At 49.3% G+C, this 13,744-nt stretch overlaps 1 protein-coding gene across 1 annotated transcript in view; it reads left to right on the forward strand.

Moving 5' to 3' along the window:
• Nucleotides 1-575: 575 nt before the first annotated feature.
• Nucleotides 576-13,744, forward strand: part of LOC120848846 — an 81,354-nt gene continuing 68,185 nt past the window's right edge. Inside the window, exon 1 of the mRNA XM_042289640.1 lies at nt 576-705. The gene's annotated coding sequence lies outside the window, so the exon portion shown is untranslated. The remainder of the gene's footprint in view (nt 706-13,744) is intronic.

Here is a 13,744-nt window from a genome sequence, read left to right on the forward strand (position 1 = left end):
CATGTTTCTGCCTAAAGCAGGGCGGGCAAAACTGGCGATCTTTACGACTTGAAAATGCGACTTTTTTGTGTTTTAGATAGGGTGTCAGTAATGCCCAAGCAATATTGTTTTGTTCTGTCGCGGATCGTTTTTAACACTTCTATGGGACGAACATTCGCTTCCCGAGATGTCCAATAACCTCAGATAACTAGCGACAATGGTAGAAGGCTGAGGTGTCCCTCCTAACAAGCGTATACTTTATTCAGTGGCTCTAGCCGAAAGGGTGCGAGGTGGGAATGACGCATAGTCTCGGGGAGAGCAAGATAGCTTCCGCGCTGCTCGCGAGACATCCAAAATAGGAGAAAGCGAGTTAGCCATATCAGGGCGTCAGCACTATGCTTGCGACATCAGGTGACTGCCCTTTGCCTCTGAAGTCCCATAGTCGCGACTGAATCAACGTGCCTTGAAGCCGAGGGATATTTTTACTTGATGTCTACGTTATCAATTGCACTGTGACGACACGTTGCCCGAGTTACAATCGAAGCTCCGGAGCTTTTGTTTAGTGTTTTTTTATGCCGGCAGATCGGAGGCAAGTTTGCGCATGAAGGAGTCGCAGTCGCTTCTGTGCTGAGTTTTTGTTGACAAGTGAAGTTGGCTACAAGAAATCGCGTGCTTCGGTTCGTGCTTTATTTCAAGACCGGCTCTGTACTTTAAGAGAAGGCAAAGGTAAGGGTCATTGGCATATTCTTTGCCTTCTTTCCGAGAGCTGACAAGCTTTTGAGGTTTCCAATGAGATAGGCCGATAAGAGGTTGGAAGATCCATACCCACAAAGTGTATATGCTCCCTTGATTTCTTGTCGAGCCGACGGTAGTGGTAGTTTGGTTTATAGATTAATGAGCCCCCGCGCAAACCAGAGCCCAAACAATTGAACTTGGCCTCTACGGCGTGTTGGCTCAAAATTAAATTTGAGGACAAGAAGAAACTACCACGTTTTTCAGTCTATATCTTCCACCGTAATAAGTCACACTTATATGCTTGTACGGACGGCGCGACGAAAGTGCATTGCTAACGCCGCCAATTGTGATATATGGACAAAACGGCGGCTTGGGCGAGTTGGCTCTCCATGTCTCAAAATAACAGTGCAAGTAGGGGGTTACATACAAAAACACGTCACCACCAGCCAGAAAAACAATCTCACTTAGTGAAACAATCACAGCAGACAAAGCAACTTCTGAGGACTAACTTGCGAGGACATAATGGAATACCGAACTGATTTGCGGAGCTTATTGGCACTAGATATGTGATGATTGCTCCATCTCACAGCAAGTAGGACGCAATGGGGCCTTTAGAGTCAAAAGTTGAAACAAACGAGAAAACAAAACTCTTTCAGCCAATTAATTGTACGCGTCACTGGAACGCCCTGACGACGTCCGAGCTACATAATCGCCGGAGGCGTAAACATATCGGTCTGTTTCTCAATTCAAGAGAATTTTACGTGGTCCCTCTAAACACTGAAACGACCGGGAACGACAGTCGGCTGCAGGAAAGATTAGCACACGTGATTCGTGGCCGGCGCGGTTAAACCGCCAGACGCAGCACTGTATTCCGCGATAATACACGGAGTGAGTGTGGCCGGGACGCCCCAACCTTTTAATCGCAGGTGTGCTCTTATCGTTTGTAGCAATTCTTTTTTCTCTTGCGGCCGGCCTTTTTTCTTGCGGAACGGGTCACGCGTGGAACGACGCTTTTTTTTTAATCTTGTTGCACTATGAGTCATCAGCTGTGCGTCTGTGTGCCGAGGTCCTCTGTACATCCAAGAGGGCACGAATCCGGTAATCGCGGCGCCAGCGTAATTACGCTACAGACGCGACCCGTTTCGCCTTATCGCGGGCCTGGGAATCGATTTCTTGTGTCAATTTTTTTTAACAGCCGACTGTACAAAGCATGGGTCTTGCAACCGGTCTTGAGTGGTGGAGTTTTAGCGAGTCGTTTTTGGAGCACACGGTCCCGAGATATTGAACGGTGCAGCTGGTCCGTCCTATTAAACCGTACGTGAAATTTAACGTATTTTAGCGAGTCGTAAAACTCGCTCAACCGTGTAAACGATGAAGATGATTGCGGTTGACCGGCAGCACCATCCTCTAGTAAACATGTGAAACATTCTGCAGCGTGCGAAACCATGGCAGTTCGTGTTTCCGGCGTACGACTGATGTAAACAAGACGGCCGGCGCGAAATTTACCGATCGAAATTTCAAAACCTGCGATGCTATAGTCCTTTCCAACAAACGCCTTCTGCGAGCTGCCATCTTTTCTCACTGGACTGTTAAACGCCTGCTGAGCACGCGCAATAGCGCCTCTTGCGAAAAAATCGTACGCCGCGCCTGCGTAACAGTTGTGGGATTTCCCCTTTGGGGGGGGTTACCACTTAGAAACACAAAGAGTTCCTTGGGTCCGGATAATGACGTGTTTACTGACTGCAATGTCAGCACGCTTCGCTCTTAGACAAGAAAAGTCTGGGCGCTGGCTCAATTGCCAGTATCACCCGGTCGGTTTCCCGCGCTGCCGCATTAGACAGATTCACGGGAAGTCGGAGGCCCACAAAGAAAAACCGAGCTCCGTCGAGCCAGGGCCTCCGCCGACGAGAGCCCCTGGCCCACCTTCGGGACCACCTTATGTAGCCTCGGAGAATGGACGCGCCCGGGGAGGCCACTAGCAGTCGCGTCCATCATAGCTCTCAAGGGTGTGCCGAAGGCGCGTTCACCCAAATGGGCAAGGGAGAGCCGGCCCCTTCGGGGAATTCGGCCTCGTGGTTCCTTGTATCCGGGAGGCCGACGCCATTGGTGACGACGACTCCCACGGCCTGCTTGAAGCTAGGCCTGGATAGGGATAGAGGGAACCCAATGGTTCCCACACAGTCCAGTGACTCGACATTTTTCGCCTGGGCGATAAGCGATGGAAAGGTCTATTGATAGAATAAAAAGTGTCGAAACGACCGCAAAGGAAGGTGGTGTGTCTCCGTCATTTTGACCTTTAACGATAATTTATGTTGCGTGCCGACGAACCAAATCGTTTTGTCAGCTCGCGGTCACCACGGCAGCTAGTCAGCCCGCAGATAGCAAAACATTACTAGCATGCGTAGTTTACAGCATTCGCGATCGCATACCATTGTCAGCCGCCCTCGAAAGACTTGGTTCAACGTCTCAAAAGAGAGAGAGAGAGAGAGAGAGCATGTTTATTATATATGATATAGGATTCCCGTCTATGAGTGGTGTGTTCTGAGACGAGGGTGTGGGGGTGGAGGGTTATAAGGAGGGGATGTGGATGACTATGGTGCTATGAAATGAATTGATGAGCCCCAGATTCCCTGATGAATTCAACCAGGGAGTCTAGGATCGCCTTTCGGTGCTGCTCCTGGCCTCTGGGGTGCGTCCAGTCGCTAAGCCTCCTTGGTTGGTCCTGAGCGGGTAATTTTTCCCACGGCGTTTTTCTGTGGTCTTTTAGGCCTTTGCGCTCCCACAGTAAGTGCTTGATACCTGCCACCTTATTTTCAGTGCAGGCCTTGCAGATAGGGTCTTCTTCCTCCAGTAGCCCAAAGGCTGCCGGTTTGACGGGCGTTAGTGCAGTGCCGGTTCAGATTCTGCGAAGTCTGGTCGCTTCCCATCTTCGGTATCCATTTGGTAGTGGGTATTCCTCTGTCAGTACGAGTCCCCTGAGGTAGGCTTTCATAGCTTGTCTTGCTAGTTAGTCCTTTTCCACAGGGTCTTCCGTTTCCTCGTTGTCCTCCCGAGTGGTTCAGACTGTCGCGGAGCCGTTGCTGCTGGCTGCCTCCGCTGCAGACTTGTACACGTTACTGAAAAAAAAGTAACTGATTACAATTACAATTACTACAGTCAAAAAAGTAACCGATTACCGTTACTGATTACTGCCTCCCAGAAGTAATTGAACAATTACTGCAAAGTAATTGATTACTTTTCAAGTTACTTTCACGTTACTTCTTATTGCGATGACAGAAATACACAAATACACAGTAAAATATTGCGTACACAATTTTGTTTGGTTATTGTTCCCTTTTTTGTTTTCAGACCCGGAGCTTGTCATGTAGCTGACGCGTCGACCTAAGGAACAAAGCCCACTAAAAAGTCAATAGCGAGTTCCCGCTTCCCGTCGACTTTATCAGCAATCTGCAACGAGATCCGGAACTCCCCAGCCAAGGCTGGTGGCGCGCTTGTAGAAGAGCGTGGCGTAAAAGAAAAAAGGATTTGCCGACTAATCCTAGTTTTATTTTTTTTAGATGTTAAAAAAATGTCAATCATTTTTGCTCCATGGCTGAGTGACTATGCTGATTTTTGTGAGAAAAAAGAATTGTGGGATGAAAAATGTAATTGGTAATTGTGTAATTGAGTTTGTAATTGATTACAGAAAAAAGTAATTGAATTACTCCGAGCGTTACAGCTTGACAAATGTAATTGAAGCGTTACAAAATTACACTTAACTGTAATTGATTACAAGTAATCAATTACTTGTAACGCGTTACGTACAAGTCTGCTCCGCTGTGACTCGGTGAGCCCACTCGTTCCCGGGATTCCCGGGAATCTGCGCATGGCCCGGAATCCACCCTAATGTCAGCACAATGCCCTTCGCTTTTAGCTCTCTGGCAATCGCTTTAATTCTCTTGGCCGTTCTGCTTTTGGGTTTGCTGTCTCGACACGCCCGGAGTGCTTCTTGTGAATCAGTAAAAATTCTCGCTCTCCTTGGTCCTTCCGTATTTTTCAGTATATCGATGGTCGCTTCAAGGATTGCCCTGAGTTCTGTCTCGCGCACAGAAGAGTTCTCAGGTAGTCTCGTGGTGCTTTCTCTCCCTGTCTTGGGGTCGATCCAAGCCGTGACCGTGGTTAAGTCAGTCGTAAATGCGTCCGTGTATCTGATTTCCCCTTCGTCCGCGTGTTCGTCGCACCATTTAGCGTGTCCTGTTGCCGCTTGCGCTCTGCGTCCTTGATTATGCACCCTGGGCAGGGGTCGATGATCAACGATGTTTGTGTCTTCCCACGGTGGTGCTGGGTCTTCCAATGGAAGTCTCCCCTCTGCCTCGTAGCCCATGATTTCAAGTAGCTTTCTGCCGTGCTTCGTTCTCTCAAGCCTTTGAAAATGCACTATGCTCTGCACTTCCGCCCGGTCTTGGATCTAGTTCATTCCTGCATTGTTCTATAGGTCTTCCAGGGCTGTATAATTGGGAAGTCCTGTAACAAGTCTCATGATGCGGTGATTTAGTCGTTCTAACCGCTTCCATTGCGTTTTGGTTAGGTTGAGCCAATTACAGCTATATAGCGCCTTGGCCGTTAGTAGCGCGTTTGTCAAAATCCTGATTGTGTCTTCATCGGCTCCCCAGGACTTGGATGTCGTCTTTAGCACGAGCTTTAGAGTCTGCCCCATGATTTTTCTAGAGCTGGTAGCCATTTCGTACTGCGGGCTGTTTCTTCGAACGTCACGCCGAGTATCTTTATTTGCTCTTCTCTCCTTATTTTCTGTCCTTGGATATGTAAGTCTACTTGGTCCGCGACGCCTTTTCGATGATCTCTCGGCCTGGCCACGACCATGAATTGAGTCTTTTCAGGCGAAGCTTGCATGCCGACATTCTGGAGATATTTGAGGACTTCATTTGTCCCTTGCTGCATGGTTTGTTCCTGGTTAGCTATTGCTCCTCCCTTTGTCCATAATGTTATGTCGTCGGCATACGCAGGAAATCCAAGGCCCGTAACGCGTCTGAGTCTGGCTGGAAGACCACCCATCACCATGTTAAAGAGGGTTGGTGATATTACAGCCCCTTGCGGGACCCCCTTGCCGTTGGACATCTCTGGTCCCCTTGTTTCTCAGATTTTCACTTGAAACTTTCTGTCTGTGAGGAAGCTACGTATAAACCGAAGCGTTTTACCCCTCACACCACAGTCTTTGGCACCCTAAATGACTGCCCAGTGAGGAACCTCATCAAATGCCTTTTTGATATCCAGCGCTACAATAAGCCTTGGGTCTATCGCATCTTTGTCGGCCATCACTTCCTCGTAAAGGAGCTTTAGACTGTCCTGGGTGCCCATTGCCTCCCTGAAACCAGTCTGCCTGGCATCAAGTCTGCCGTAAGTCTCCAGGCACCACTGATTTCTACGCAGTACTATCTTCTCGATCGTTTTGCATACGTTGGATGTCGGTGAGACCGGCCTGAAGTTTTCAATCTTATCTTGCGGTTTTCCTGGCTTGGGTATAGGTGTGATCCAGGACAGCTTCCAGTGGCTGGGAAGCTCCCCTGTATCCCATATTCGGTTGTACTCTTCAAGCAAGCTCTCTTTAGCTGCAGCCGGGAGGTTCTTGAGAGCCGTATAAGTGACGCCGTCCGGTCCGAGTGCACTGTTCGTTTTGGTCGTGTGCACTCCCTCTAGGAGCTCACCCATGTTGATCGCTTCATCCATGCCAGCGTCTTTCGGCGGGCGGACCCTCCAACCTCTCCGGTTGTGCTTCATCGTTCTGTCATGCAGGTTTGTCTGAGGGAAGAATAGCATAGCGGCTTGGGTGGCAAGCTCGTCTTCCGTTATGTTTAACCGAAGTGCAAGATTCTGCGCTGCGCTTCTTGTGCGTCTTTTCTTCGCTTCCATGCCGCGGTACGTGCACCAGGCCTTGCCGAGTCCGGTTCTTGCATTAAAGGACTCGCAGTGAGACCTCCACTTGTGCCGGCTGAGTTCTTTGCTCTACCTGGTTGCTTTTGCCGACGCTAGATTAAGCTTAACCTTGTGTCGTTTGGTTCTATTCCCTCTGAAACGTGGCAAGGCCTGCAGTCTGCTAGCCCGCAAGTTTAAGAGGTGCATGTCTGGTGTTGGGTCTCCAGGCTTGACCATGACTGTCGTTCGAGCCTTTGACATCGCCTGCTGGATGCTTGCCTCAATGCTGCTTTTCTCGTCAAAGTTCTGTAGTAGTATCTCCCTGAAGTGGTCCCATCGGATGATCGGTCGTGCTTCTTTGGTTCTGCCGTCCTTATGCTGTTCTACGGTAACGTCTATGGGGTTGTGATCGCTGCCTAGATTGTCCCTCCATGGAGTCCATCGGAGAGGCAGGGACTTTGAGGCCTACGTTAGGTCAGGAGTGGTGTCATGTTGCTGGGCTTCCTTGGCTAGCCTGGTCTTAACACCACTTTCGCTTCGTAATGTGAGCCCAATCTCCTCCATGGCTTCAGCGATGTCCCTACCCTTCCTGGTGTTAATACGGCAACCCCAATCCCTATGTTGTGCATCAAAATCACCTCCGACGACCAGCTGATCTTTATCGTCCAGCTCTAACAGCTCGCGGATCCAGCTTTTTGTTTCTGCTTCTGGTTTGGCCTTAGGTCTAATGTAGACTGAGGCCACCACAAGTCGCTGCTTGCCATTTTCAAGTCGCACCGCAACCACCTCTGTTTCTTCTGAGCAGAGTTTTGATGTGTCCAGTTGGGCCTGAGGGATGTGTCTAAGTACACCCACAGCTGCCCAACCTTTTTTCTCCATGGGGCCCTTCTCCATATAACTAGGACGCGTTCGTATTGTAGGTACAGTGTAGAAGTTATGGCACGGTAGCGTCATATGGGGCATTCTGGTCTCTCGTAGGAGTAAAACGTGAGGCGGAGATTCGTGTTCAAAGCGGAGCTTAAGTTCTGCCCCTCGGGCCTGAAAGAGGAGCAATTCCATTGAGTGATCCGGGTACGTCTTTTTCGTGGTAGTCCGTCCAATCGTTTAGGTTCTAGCGCCCAGGCAGTAGGTCTTTTTTCAGTTCAAATAAGTCTGCGGATTTCTTCTAGCACTTGGAATATGACTCCGAATCCTGTGTCTACCTTGGTTTCTATTCGTTTCAGTTCGGCTTTGGTAGCGTGCCGTTCGTCCACCCGTGCCGTGTCTTTCTCTTTCGTTTCAGTCAGCTGCGGCTGCGGTTTTGGCTTGTTTTCATTGGCGATTATCTTGGCCCTGCCTGGAACCCAGTCCGTTGAAGCCCGTTCTTGTGAACCGCTCGGGTCACAACTGTTGACTTGGACCGTGGATTGTGTCGAATCGACTACTTTAATCGCATCCGCATAGCTAGTCCTCTGCGGTCGCAGTGGTTGTCTTAGCTGTGAAGATTTCTTCCCTGGAATCTTGCGCTAGGGGCAGTCCTTGCTCGTAGCGACATGGGGTCCGTTGCAATTTCGACACTGCGGTTCCCTTTTGCAGTCCTCCATATCCTCTTCGTGAATGTAGCCACAAGATCACCATCGACGCTCGTGGCAGGGGCAGACGTCGGTCATATGACCTAGGTCATGGCAGTTATAGCACGCTATCGGTCGTGGTCTGTAGGGTTTTACGTTGAAGATTTGTCTAGAGAAGACCACCTTTTTAGGCAGCCGGGTGCCGTCGAAGGTGACGACTACAGCATTACTATCTTTTCCCATAAGCCTTGCGTAAACGACTTTTGCCGTCCGGCACTCCAGATCGGCTAACAGAGTCTCGGGGGTCTCTTCACTGGCATCTCCGTCGAGATAAATTACCCCTCTACTGCGATTATTTCCCATGGCTTTGTATGGGCGCAGGGCGTGTGCTTTGTCTTTCTTGTTCAGTTCTGTGATTTTAAGGAGTTTCTCTGTCGTCTGTTCGTTGCGTGTGGTTATTGCGATCGTGTTCGTTTTGGGTTGGATTTGTATCCTAAATTCTTCCCCGCACGTAATTCCCGCTTTTTCCATAGCATTCTTAAAGGAGCGGTGCAACGATATTCAATTGGAATATTTTTCGCTTGTGGGATTCCCCTTTTATGGGGGTACCACTTAGAAACACAGGAGGTTCTTTGGGTCCGGATAAAGACGTGTTTATTGACTCAAATGTCACACGCTTGCCCGAAGGCCAACAATGATAGAGATGACGGCGCTGTCTCTTTTGACAGGATCGCCAGTCGGAGTCCGCGCTGCCGCTATTGACAGTATCACGGAGGGGGAGGATCAGATAAAGATATGAAGGCTCCGTCGAGCAGAGCCTCCCCCAGCGAGAGTCCCGCCCGTTGGATTAGGGCCGTCTTATATAGCCTGCGGGAATGGACGCGCCCGGGGTGGGTCGGATGTAGGTGGCTCCCCGGAGGGGCGGACGCGTCCAAGTCATGATCCCGAAGGGTGTGCTTTAGGCAAATCACCTGAGAAGGACGAGGGAAAGCCGCCCACCAGGGAATACGGCTTCGCCCTCGCATCCGGGACGCGCCCCCACGTGGCGACGTCCCACGGCCTGCCTGAGCTAGGCCTAGGTAGGGATGCGGGGAACACCGTGGTTCCCACACACGCTTTACACGAGATTACTGGGACTAGTGGTACTCAAGGATACTCGCACGCAACGCCACTGACCAAGAAACTCCTTTGTTGCGCTGTAGTTTCGATGACAAAACCGAACGTTTTCATTCCATCTCTCCTTCGCAAAACCTGATGACGTAACTCGGCGGTAGCTGTACCGCCCAGTGACGATATTTGAATGCGGCTCATAGATTGGACCCGAGCATTGCGTGGGCACTCGATTTGGGCTCGTGCCAATCTATAGCTCGAGAAGCACTCGGGTAGTGTCCCGTGTCCAATCGCTGCAATGGCGACAACAGCCGAACCATAACAATGTCTGGAACCCAGCGCGTGTCCCGTGCCTTGCCAACCCCAGCGCATGGCTATGATCAACATTGGCGGCATACAATAGGCTCCAGATCACGTGGCCGCTTGTTCTGGCTGCGAGTTGAGGAGGTGAACTCTGCTCGTTTTTCTTAATTTTTTTCTGCGACTTCGATTGCGTGTGGTAAAAAACGAACGAGTATTTCACAGGTCATTAACGTCAGGGATCCGTTCTAAGCGGTATTTGCGCAAAATACAAAAATCGTTACATCGCCCCTTTAATCTCTCCTGATCCGAATGTTTTGACATCCTGAGTACCACAGTTTGTGTAGGTGCTTGGCCTTTTGTCTTTTCTTCGGTCTCATCCGACGCTTCCACATGTAGATTTTCTGTTGGCGTAGGTAGCTCGTTTGCGTCGACGCTTGTTTCTGCTCACCTGCCAATTGTCTAGCTGAGAAACATGGTCTAAAAAGCCGTTTTCTTCACCGGTAAGCGTAGCTTGCGACACTCCGAGAGAAGCGTTCGTTTTACCTTGCGGGTCGTTCAGTGCCGGAAAATCATTCGAAGGTGGATGGTAGACCATTTTGCGGTCGGGCGTTGGCCGGGTCGCTGTCCCTTCGTTTGGGACGTCTTGTGGGATTGCGCTTCTTAGATTCAACGTGCCTTGCGCGTAGTGGACCAGAAGTTCAGTTATCAGTCTTCCTACGTCTTCTTTTGGAATTCCCAGATGCCTGATAAGTCCCGTGTCAAGTTGTATGTCAATAGTCGTGACATCGGACGTCGGTGACTGCGTTGCATTCGCCGTGGTCTGGGGTGCTATGTTGCGCTTTTTGCACTCCCAGGAGACTTGGAAGAGGGAAGTGACGTCAACGACTAGAGCAAACGCAGATTGGATGTTGACAGAAGAAAACAAAGTCAACATCCAATCTGCATTTGCTGCTTTGTTGACGTCACTTCCTTCTCCCTAGTCTCCTGGGAGTGCAAAAAGCGCAACATAGCCCCCCTGGGGCCCGCAGGTGCCAGATGTTAGGCTTACCGCTGACTCCATCTCCTCGATTTCCGAATTTGCCGATATGGACCCCGCCGGGTTCAGAATCGATGGATCGAGGGTCCCTTGATTGCCCATGGCATTCTCCTCGATGATTGGGATTGCGCTGGGGGGCTGACACGCCCCGAACGGAACGTAGAAACTGGTTTTGGTGGAGCCTTGAGAAAATCATGTCCGCCCGAAACGAAAACTTCTTCCTCCCGTCTCAGAAGAAGCAGATTGACAAGGATTGCAAATCGCCTTGCGCTGTCCTGAGCCTAACGCTTGGCTGGTGCCAGCGTTACTAAAACACTCAGTGGAGAAACTGCCATAGAGACTGCTCTGAAATAGTGCCCCCGATCTGTCCTCGAGCACCGAGCTAATGGCGAACACAACGCCGGCATTTCTCCCGCAGCGGCCGCTCGAGGAACTGCACGTGACGTCAATTTTGGCTTCAATCGGCCATTTTGGCGCCGAAACAGATACAGTTGAAAATACAGGGGTGCCACCCCTGCCTCCCGAGCGTACGCGCCGCATCTCACTACCGAAGTTAAAATGCACCTAGGTCGGGACGCGCTACTTGAAAGCAGCGCTGAGGCATGGTTGTATAAAAACAATAATAATTGTGCCGCAAAACCTTGCAAACTAAAGATTTTAAACACATCACGCGCCCTTCATTTTCTACTAAACTCCAATAAATTTCATACAAAAGGAGTCTTTTCCGTTTGTTTTTACGCAAACTGAACATGCTTTCTAAAAGCTCAAGGTGACTGCAGTACAGACAAATGATAAAGAGTGGCGCTGTCGTCGTATTTAGCTTGGTCTCGGTGGACGCCAGCGGACCAGGTTTCGACGGCGAGTTTTCCAACTGAGTGTTTTAGTAACGTTGGCTGGTGCGGCGGACAAACCGACCGCCATCATTTTCTACCCGATTCATGAAAGGTGCTGGCTGCGTTCCGGTGACGACTCCAGCGGTCGAGGTGGGAGAAACGAACGAAAATAGCTCGCCAAAACCCCGAATGACTCGCGCGCGCATGCGTAGCGGCGTCGCCGATGCGTTCGAGGACGAACCGTTCGTGTGGAAAAGACTCGCTAAAACCCCCGGAAGCCGAAGTGAACGATCACAATTGTGAGGTCACGTGGTTCTTGAATTTCAACACTCTTAATGCGTTAGCATGAGAACACTCGTTTTGACGAAAACTCGGCGGTGTCTTTTGTCGGTCAGCGCCGGAGAAAAAGGGAGAAGGAGGAGGAGATGGTGAGGCGTGCGACGCTCCCTTTGGTCCTAAGCGCCGACTTCAACATGCGTCAACCTCCCCCTCTCTCCCCGGCGCTGACAAACTGACAGACACCGCAGAAGAGAAAAAGAGAGTTTGACGCCCGGTTTTCGCCGAAACGAGCCCTTTCGTTTTCCTCAAAGTCAAGCACACAGCTGGCGCGAAGCCAGAGAGGAGCACGCGCCGCGGTGCGGTGGAATGCGGGCGTGCTTAGTTGCCGCTCTGCCATCGTCGGTTGTTCTTCGCTTTGGGTTTCCGTAATAGCGGTGCGTGGGCCGTGATGTGTGTGTGTGGGGTTAAAACGAGGAATGCGGTTCCCGCCACGAGGGATGCGGTTCTTTCCATGAGTGGTATGGATGTGGTCTCACAGGCAGAGTGTAGGAAGGGCGTGAAAAAGAAATTACAGGAAGATCCATTGGTGGATTCTAAGGGAATGCGTTAGCATGACCCTCGGGAAACGCCACACACGTCCCGCTTTGGGGAACGCTGACACTGCCCTTTTATCGAGGCCAAAAAGAGGTATCAAGAAATAGAGGAAGTAAAAGAGAAAGCCATGACAGAAAAGTTGAGGGGTCATGTGTTACCAATTCCCAAAAGAAACGTGTGTGGCGTTTCTTAAGCGCTGTGCTTACGCATTCTTTACGAATCCACCAATGGAACTTAATTGATATGGAGCAATGGAACTTAATTGATATAGAGCATTTATGTATAGGGTTCCGTGTTCTCGGATAAATTAAATAAAATCTGAAAAACACGCACTGGTAAAACGTTTTTCAATTCAGATTTATCAGAAAAACTCAGAATTTAAAGTTTTCTAATGGTGGCCATAAACAAAACAAAACAAAAAAAGTTTTCCCCAAACAAGTTTGGTCAGAGCAGTTTCAGCGGTCAGCAAGAGTATTCGCCAAAATATGGCGAGTACTACCATATTTTAAAGGAATCTGGAGAGGCCCTCCCCAGATTCCTTCAAAATATGGTAGTATTCGCCAAAGACGGTTCACCGTTTATTTCGACAGGGTTCGTTCATGACAACGGGGCATTGTAATTCTAGGTAACGACACTTAACACGCTCTTGGTTTCGAGAATGAATTGATGAAAGGATGGTGATGTGTACGGTCGTCAGCTCTCAAGCGCTCGAGTGGTCCTGCTTTCGGAACATGTTCCTCCCATTGCAGGAGGTGAGATCAGTGTGTTGCGATCTTTGATTTTGTTTAGAGCGAAATTGGTCACGTATCATCATGAATCAGATATTTCTAGGATGCTTAGAACCAGCAGAATGAGTTATCGCCATATTTAGGCGATCTCAGATGCCTCCTCAGGGAACCTTTAAGTTCTCGAAGCACTAACACATAACGTGTTACCTTACTTATTTCGTGTAACGGGTACGAGTTACATCACTCGTTACAGCCTCGAAAACTTCAAGCAAATTGCGCTTTTGATTTATTTCGTCTTTCTAGGCTCCAGTAATAAAAAATCATTGCGTTTTTTCGCGTTTGCCTTTGTGCGCTTTCTCGTGAGTGTTCAGTTGGATGGGTAAGATAAGGGAATTAGGTTAGGTTAGGTTAGGTTAGGTTAGGTTAGGTTAGGAAATAATGTTTATGAAGTAATGCTAGGAAATAATGTTTCTTGAAATATGGCGCTTATGTAGACCTGTAAGCTGAGAGCAGTAATAAGTTCTAATTAATAGGCAAAAAGTAACGTGCGTAATTTTAATTGGTAACAGTAACGTTTATTTTTTTTTGCGTCACATAGATCGGTAGCGCGTTCCATTTATTTGCAAGTAAGGAGTAATATATTTCGTTTCTTCTTTTTTTTTTTTTTTTTGTAACACCTACGACACT

This window comes from Ixodes scapularis, unplaced genomic scaffold (genome assembly GCF_016920785.2).
Source record: "Ixodes scapularis isolate PalLabHiFi unplaced genomic scaffold, ASM1692078v2 PGA_scaffold13__105_contigs__length_92229423, whole genome shotgun sequence".
Classification (NCBI taxonomy): domain Eukaryota; kingdom Metazoa; phylum Arthropoda; class Arachnida; order Ixodida; family Ixodidae; genus Ixodes; species Ixodes scapularis.